This window comes from Sorghum bicolor, unplaced genomic scaffold (assembly GCF_000003195.3).
Source record: "Sorghum bicolor cultivar BTx623 unplaced genomic scaffold, Sorghum_bicolor_NCBIv3 super_801, whole genome shotgun sequence".
Classification (NCBI taxonomy): domain Eukaryota; kingdom Viridiplantae; phylum Streptophyta; class Magnoliopsida; order Poales; family Poaceae; genus Sorghum; species Sorghum bicolor.
Window position 1 is genome coordinate 1 of NW_018396655.1, and position 7,358 is coordinate 7,358.

Here is a 7,358-nt window from a genome sequence, read left to right on the forward strand (position 1 = left end):
ATATTGGTTACTGAAACTTTTAGCTGATCAAGAAATCTATGTAAAGGTATTTTTTCTTAAATTTACGATAGAACATAAACTAATTGCTCGCTAAATCGTCTAGACACAATAATCACAAATTTTGCAATACCCAACCTGCATACTTATGAGCATGAATAAAATTACCAGGGAAATCTTTCTAATCGGGTAGACATGAATCAAATATTTAGCAAAAATTACCGAACAATATCACAAAAATACAAAGCCATGAGGTACCAGATACCCCACTCCTTTTCACAGCCACCAACAAGAATGATAGAGTGCATGCTCACCACGCTTCGGCTGAGTGAGGTATGGAGATAGGCTCGGTGGCACGACGCTTCTCCATGGATGCTGGAGTATGGAGGAGGATACGGCAGCTCGGTCACCCCAAGATCTACGAGATTTTGCCCTGCTAGGAGGACGGGGCTGAGGTGGAGGTGGAGGTGCTGCTCCGAGATGTGGATCTTGCGGCGGTGGCGGCACGATCGCGATTCGCGAGAGATGCATCGCCGGGAACCAGGAGATGCACACCAGTTGCCGGCCACCGGGAGATGCACGACAAGAGCGATGCGTCGACCATGAGCCGCCGGGGTGATGGCGACGGTGGCGGCGGCGGCCGCCCCCTCGTGAGTCGTCGAGCGAGCGACGGGGTCAGGGAAGAGGAAACGCTCCCGGCCGCATGACTCCTGGATTTCTTCCGCGTGGAAAATGAAGGGAAACGGGCTGCTGTCCCCGCGTGGGTGTGCTTCCAAAGAGCGCGACAGATTGTGGCAGGGAAAATCGTCGCGTGGTTTCTCGGCGCGGGGAAATCACGGGGAACCCTCCGGAATCCCGTGCTGCCAAAGGAGCCCTTAATGAAATATGGAGAAATCTGCGCGTTTGCGAATAAAAAGAGGTTGCAACGCGAATGAGGCTGACCATGGCGACAGTCTGGCAGAGCTATAGGTGGAGGGCAGTGCCATGGTAGAGCGGTGGTGATGAGATGGGAAAAGGGACAGAGCACGGGGCAAAGCTGTGGTAGCTCGACCAAGAGGGTAGGAGTAGAACTAAAAAAACACTGGTTGGGCTCGAGCCATAATTTTCAACCCATAACCCAACCCAACCTGGAAACACCCCATCCTGATATATAGAAACCCCCCCCCCCCCCCAAAAAAAAATAGAAAAGCGTGGCCCGACACGTAGTAGACCGATCCGGCATTTTCTCCCAGCCCTACTCGAACTCAATCTGGCACACAATTGATCAGGTGTAAATGTCTAATTAAGGTAGTAGAATTTAGACATTTTCAAAGTGGCATTTCAATATTATCTTTCGTTTCCTATTCTTTTATAAAATTCCTCAAATTGCAAGCATCGATCCATTTTTTACAAAAAAAGTAAAGTAGGGGGGCCATCTTTAACCATAGAATCCATGAAACCAGAACATACCATGACACTAAATTAGCTGGCCGAGGATCGTAACGGCCAATCTCAATTTGCAAAGTCCTTTGGTGTTTTACTACCAAAGATTGGTTAAACTCTTACTACTGATATGCTTTGAGGCGCGCTAATATACCAGCTGCAAAATTGATGAAACCACATCGTGTTCATCTACATTCTACTACAGTGAAAGAAAAACAAAAATCCCCCAAAAGATATCCTTTGAGCGCTAGAAAAGAATGGTACATTGCCTATGCCTGACAAAGAACCTTGCAGCTGTCCGGCTCCGGCTCCGGCAGGTAGCTAGTAGTAATATCAATAATATACCTGTATGAGCTCCATGAGGAAGTGGACGTCCTTGGAGTAGAGCTCCTGCGAGAGGTAGTTGACGGCCTGGTGCATGTCCTCCGCCAGCGGATTCCGCTCCTCACGCCCGATGAAGTAGCGCTCCCACCGGATCCTCTCCACGTGCTCCCGCGGCGACGCCGGCGGCGGCTTCGCCGAGGACGACGACATGGTCGCCGGCTCGCCGCCGAACAATGGCGAGAGCGCGCTCGCGTAGGATCACTGCTAGCTGTTGGTGATGAGTGACGATCGAACTGGATGGAAGAAGACGAAGAGAGAGAGAGGAGCCAGCGGAAATGAAGACGCGCGCGTGCCGGCGGCCTGCAGCGTGCTTGGTTGGGAAGCGGAAGAGCCGAAGCAGTGTAGTGGGCGAGGACTTATTGAGCTGCTGGCCTTGAAACTTGCATTGGAAGGCCAAGAGGCCGCCGGATCGGCGCCACGGCCAGGGCCGCTGCGCCTGCTGTGTTGCACGGTGGGCAAACGATGATACAGCAGCCAGTGACTGCGAGCAGGATAGTCGCGCGGGACCACTTGTCATGGGACTATGGAAGTGTGTTGCGTGCAGATTCCACATTTCCACTGGGTGGAAGTGGCACACATATACCAATCCTTTTTTTTCCTCTAAGAACGTAGCAAACATATAGGAGTACTAGTTTGGTAGAACCAAACATATAGTACACAAAAGTTTTTTTTTATTAGTAACTGGAATTATATTAATAACAGCAAAACGCTGTAGAGATGAGTACATCTGGAACAGAAAGCTCCTGAAGAACACTCAGAACAGAGCACTGCTGATTATGAGCAGTGGATGAGCAACTCCTCCGAGGGAGGGCTGCTGAGAGGCTATTTGCCTGAGAGGCTAGACTATGTGCCGTCAAATTTGAGGATCTGTGAATCTTGCGAATGGAGATGTCTCATGCATCTGCAAAATTCTTGTAGACTTGAGAGAAAGGCTTCATCCTCCAGCCCGGGGGGTGGGCGACAGATTCCTGATTTAGGAATAGCACCAGCTGCTGGCAATCTGAAAGAATATAAGAATTTTGTGCTTGGAGGAGATGCAAGAGTTGAGCTGCTAGAGCAGCAGCCGTTGCTTCCGCCATGAGGACAGAAGAGACTTGTTCGACACGCGCCTTAACAAGAATTTTGATCGGAGGCTGCACCTGCACATCAATAAAAGAGATTCCAATACCTGCAGGTCGAATGAAGGTTTGATTCTGATCCGGCAGCGTGGATGCATCAACATAACATCTGGGCCCTGTTAAAGATGCTGGGATAGACACAGTAAGATTTGAAATACAGGGATTATAGATTGCCATACCAATGGGTTGTGTGGGGTTTTGCAGCTCCTGTTGTTCTTTCTGTAGAGTTGGTGTAGCAGCCTTTGTGTATGCTTTGACAGCATTGTGCACCTGGTTTGGGATCCATGTCTTCCTCTGGAAACGATTATCATTTCTTGCTTTCCACAAGAACCACAAGGTAATAAAAATTTTGCTTAAAAGATCATGAGGAGTAGTATCATCAATAAAGGAGGTTAAGATTTCTTGTACTCCATCGTCTTCAATAGGAAGATTATCTGTTATCAGAGCAGGGCTAGAGGAAAACCAAACAGCTTTAGGTAGGTGACAATGGAAAAACAGATGAGCATCATTTTCTATTTGACCACAAATGTTGCAATTTTGGTTAATGTTAATATTATTTGTGTACCTTGCTGCTCTGTCTCCTGTAGCCAAGGCCCTTCTGATCAGTCTCCAGGCGAAGGTTTTGATGAGAGGTGGCATCTTGGGTGCCTTCCAGACCTTGTGGAGGATTGATTTAGCTTGAGGTGAAATGCTCCTAGATCCTGCATCTGGCAGCTGAATGATATTTTGATTATACAGGTACTTGTATATTTCTTTAGTAGTGCAAACTCTATTTTTAGCTGGTTTCCATCTTAAAATGTCATCCTCTGGATTATTGTGTTTAGTTGGAACAATTCTTATCTGAGATATTTCATTAGTTAACTGATTATCAAAAACTGATTGAATGTAAGGTTGATGCCAAGTTTTAGATTGGGGATGAAGTAAATCAGCAACTGTTGCTGGCATGGGGGTTTGAGTGACAGGCAGATTAACATGACTGTAGATATCATACCAGTTAGGGCACCATGGTGAAGACCAGATAGAGCTATTACCTCTATGGATCTTAAGCCTAAAATTTGTACAATCTTTATTATAAATTATAATAGCCGCTTGCTTTTTTCAGTATATTTATTTTGTGATGTACCCAAAAGTCTAAGAGACTATAATTGGTAAGAGAGATTTACATGTATGGCTCTGAAAAAATAGCTCTTCCTTATATGGCCCTTTTATTTTTGAACTTACCCTATGACCTTGAAACGAACTTTTATTACTTCTATGGTCTTCCGTCCGTTTTTAGCAGGTAAAAAGACTATTTTGCCCCTGGCATAAAAAATTGCAGAGTTTTCTTTGTTTGTTGTATATTCGGAATAATATTTAGCAAATAAATTCACACACAATATACAAACAAAACTATATTTTTTACGCCAAATATGTCCTACTATTATGTATGTGCTAAATATTACTCCAAATATACAACAAACAAACAAAACTCTGCAAATTTTTTATACCAGGGGTAAAATAGTCTTTTTATCCTTCGCTTAACACTGTTAACTACTGAAAACGGACGGAAGGCCACAAAAGTAATGAAAGTTCGTTTGAGGGCCATAGAGGTAAGTTTAAAAAAAGTCATATAAGGAAGAGTCATTTTTCAAGGCCATACAAGTATATCTCTCAATTTAGAACGTACGGAGTACTAGAGTTTTCTGAGTTCGAAACACTCAAATGTCCAATGTTTTTTTGATGAAAACATATTTGATGAAATTGCACATGAACATCAACCTTGATATCACTAGAGAGTTGGAAGATGTACACCACGATATTCGAGTTACTTGTGTATGCTAATACAAATTAGGAAGAAGATTTTTTTTCCTAGAAAAGATCACTAGAACACACATAAAAATAGACCGATATTTCACTTTTTAGTTTTTAGACACACCCACACCATAGTACCACACACCAGTATGCCTAAAGAGTTTTTTACTTTGGATTGTGGCATTGTGCATTAGACCAATTGGTGGACACTGAACAACAATTATTGTTATAGTCTTGGCGCCTCTAGCATATCAAGTTAGGGTTTCCTCGGTGTGATAGTCGTAGTTACTCCTTCCCTCCCTCCTTCCTAGTTCAGATTGTTCTGGTTGATCTGAGTTAGTGTCCACCTCCCATCCATCATTGGTGTCAACATAAATCCTCCATTCCGGAGCCAAAACCCCCTCTGCTAATTGAGTTTCTCATTAGCACCGAATGAGTTTGTTAGGGTTCAAGGGAGTTCAACATCTTTGTGGTCGAGTACTACCCCGATTACCACTAGAGATGTAGGCAGTTAAAGGGATAATGGAGAAGATAAAACTATCGAAAGAGGACAAGAAGGGTGTCTGGGTGTCAGTGGCTGAATGAAGCACAAATGATCTAGAAAGTGCTAGCGGATCACCTGACAAACGTGGAGGCCTTGAGTCAAGCACTAGGGAGAGTGTGGTGCCTGATCTAAGGGAAAGACTGTAAGATCTCAATTCGAATTAGTTTCTCTTCACTTTCCATCAACTTGCGAGGAAGAAGATGGCGCTTGAGGATGGGCCATGGGTGTTCGGGAAAGATCTAATCGTGATGGTGGATTTTGATGGAAGGAAGCAATTAGAAGATGTTAATTTTGAGATCATACCATTGTGGATTAGGGTGTTGGGAATGTCACTTAGGATGATGAATTGGTTGACGAGGGAAATGATTGGAAATAAGGTGGGAGTGTTTGTAGACATGGATCTTGAAGAAGATGGCTCAGCTGTCAGGAAATACATACGCATCAATGTGAAGCTAAACATTAACAAACCGCTAATGAGGGGGATTTCACTGGTGGCAAAAGAGGAAGATAACCCACTATGGTTCCCCATAGTGTATGAATTCCTTTTGAAGTTCTGCTATAATAATTGCAACATCATCGGCCACACCAATAAAAGTGTGTATGAAGGAGAAGGAGGTGAGCGGTGAAAGGATCAAGATGCCCAAGAGGGGGGTGAATTGGGCTAATTCTAAAATTTAATGTGGTAATCAAGACCTATTAGCCCATTTTTCACTCTAGGTGCCTAACTTGTGTTTCCTAGTGATTCTAACGGAGTAAAAGTTTTGAACCCTAGGTTCCAATCCTATTTTAGTATGACAATTCTAGAAATGTAAAAACAACAATTGAAATACTTGAAAGTAAATGCTCAAAGTAAATAGGAGAGGAATGTGGCGATGTTTTGCCAAGGTATCGGGGAGTCACCACTCCCCACTAGTACTCGTTGGAGCACCCGCACAAGGGTGTAGCTCCCCCTTGATTCGTGCAAGGATCAAGTGCTCTTTATGGATTGATTCTTTGTTTCTCCGACGTGGACACATGGTGAATCGCCCAAAACCACTCACAAGATGAGTTGGGTCATCCACAAGCTCCATTGGATGATCACCAAGCTCCCAATCACCACCAAACTGTCTAGGTGATGGTGATCACCAAGAGTAACAATCACAAACTCGCACTTGACCACAACAAGCCTAATGAGGGGTGGATGCACACTTGCTACTTCCTGTGCACTAATGAGGTCCTTAATTGTGGATTATCAAATCTTAATCACCTCACTTGGCTCTTGCACTCTCTTGCACTCAAATGGATGCTTTAGCTAAACAAATGGGCAAGAGAGATGCTTTGAACATGTAGGAGTTGTATTTATAGGCCAAGCCTTTAAATCCAACCATTACCCTCTAACTAAGCACTTGTTGGGGTCATCGGATGCTTCGACATGTTCAAATCGAGTGCTTCATACAGTGACCATTAGGGTGCGTCATCGAGCGCGTCCTCTCTGGGTCACGTCCGGTGCTAGGGCCAACGCTCGATGCCATGCCCTAGCAGCATCTGACCCGTTGTTGAGTTCTGACAGTTGCTACAGTGTGAGTATCGGTGTGTCTGACTCTCAACATCATCGCGTCCGACGCACTACGCACTGTTTTGGCTGGCTGTGCACACATTGCACTAGTCACACACAGGCGTTAGAGTCCGACGCTCAGTGACCCAGCGTCCGATGTAGCTGTAAGTGCTTGGTTTAGTTCCAATTCAGAAACTTTGTGAACCTTGACTTCTCCAAACCATTTTAGGGACAAAGTAGAGCTACCTAGTGGTAAGTTTGACAAGTGTGCACCACACCTAAACATTAGACTCACCTAGATCAAGCTACCCATTTGCACCCCCCTTAACAGTACGGCCAACAGAAAAAAACAACATCCTAATGACTAATCCGAACATCACTCAACTCCTTTCAATTTTCAGAACTAACCGTCCTTAACCTTGTCGTCCAACCTTTGAAAACTGATATGATTTCATTGACATGGGGCATGAAAACTATATTGCCGTAGATTCCCATTACCACGATCTAACTCATCGATGTTTCTGCAAAACACATGTTAGTCATAGTATCAACGCTTGTTGCAGGTTAG

The 7,358-nt window shown here is 44.6% G+C and overlaps 1 long non-coding RNA gene across 2 annotated transcripts; it reads left to right on the forward strand.

Moving 5' to 3' along the window:
* The first annotated feature begins 1,203 nt into the window (after positions 1 to 1,203).
* On the forward strand, positions 1,204 to 3,810 carry LOC110431556. 2 transcript variants are annotated; one of them, XR_002448980.1, is made up of 3 exons: positions 1,204 to 3,258; positions 3,347 to 3,397; positions 3,509 to 3,810. It is a non-coding gene; the product is annotated as an uncharacterized LOC110431556 (long non-coding RNA). The 2 variants fall into 2 exon arrangements; XR_002448979.1 differs by having other exon boundaries at positions 1,226 to 3,397.
* The last annotated feature ends 3,548 nt before the right edge of the window (positions 3,811 to 7,358 follow it).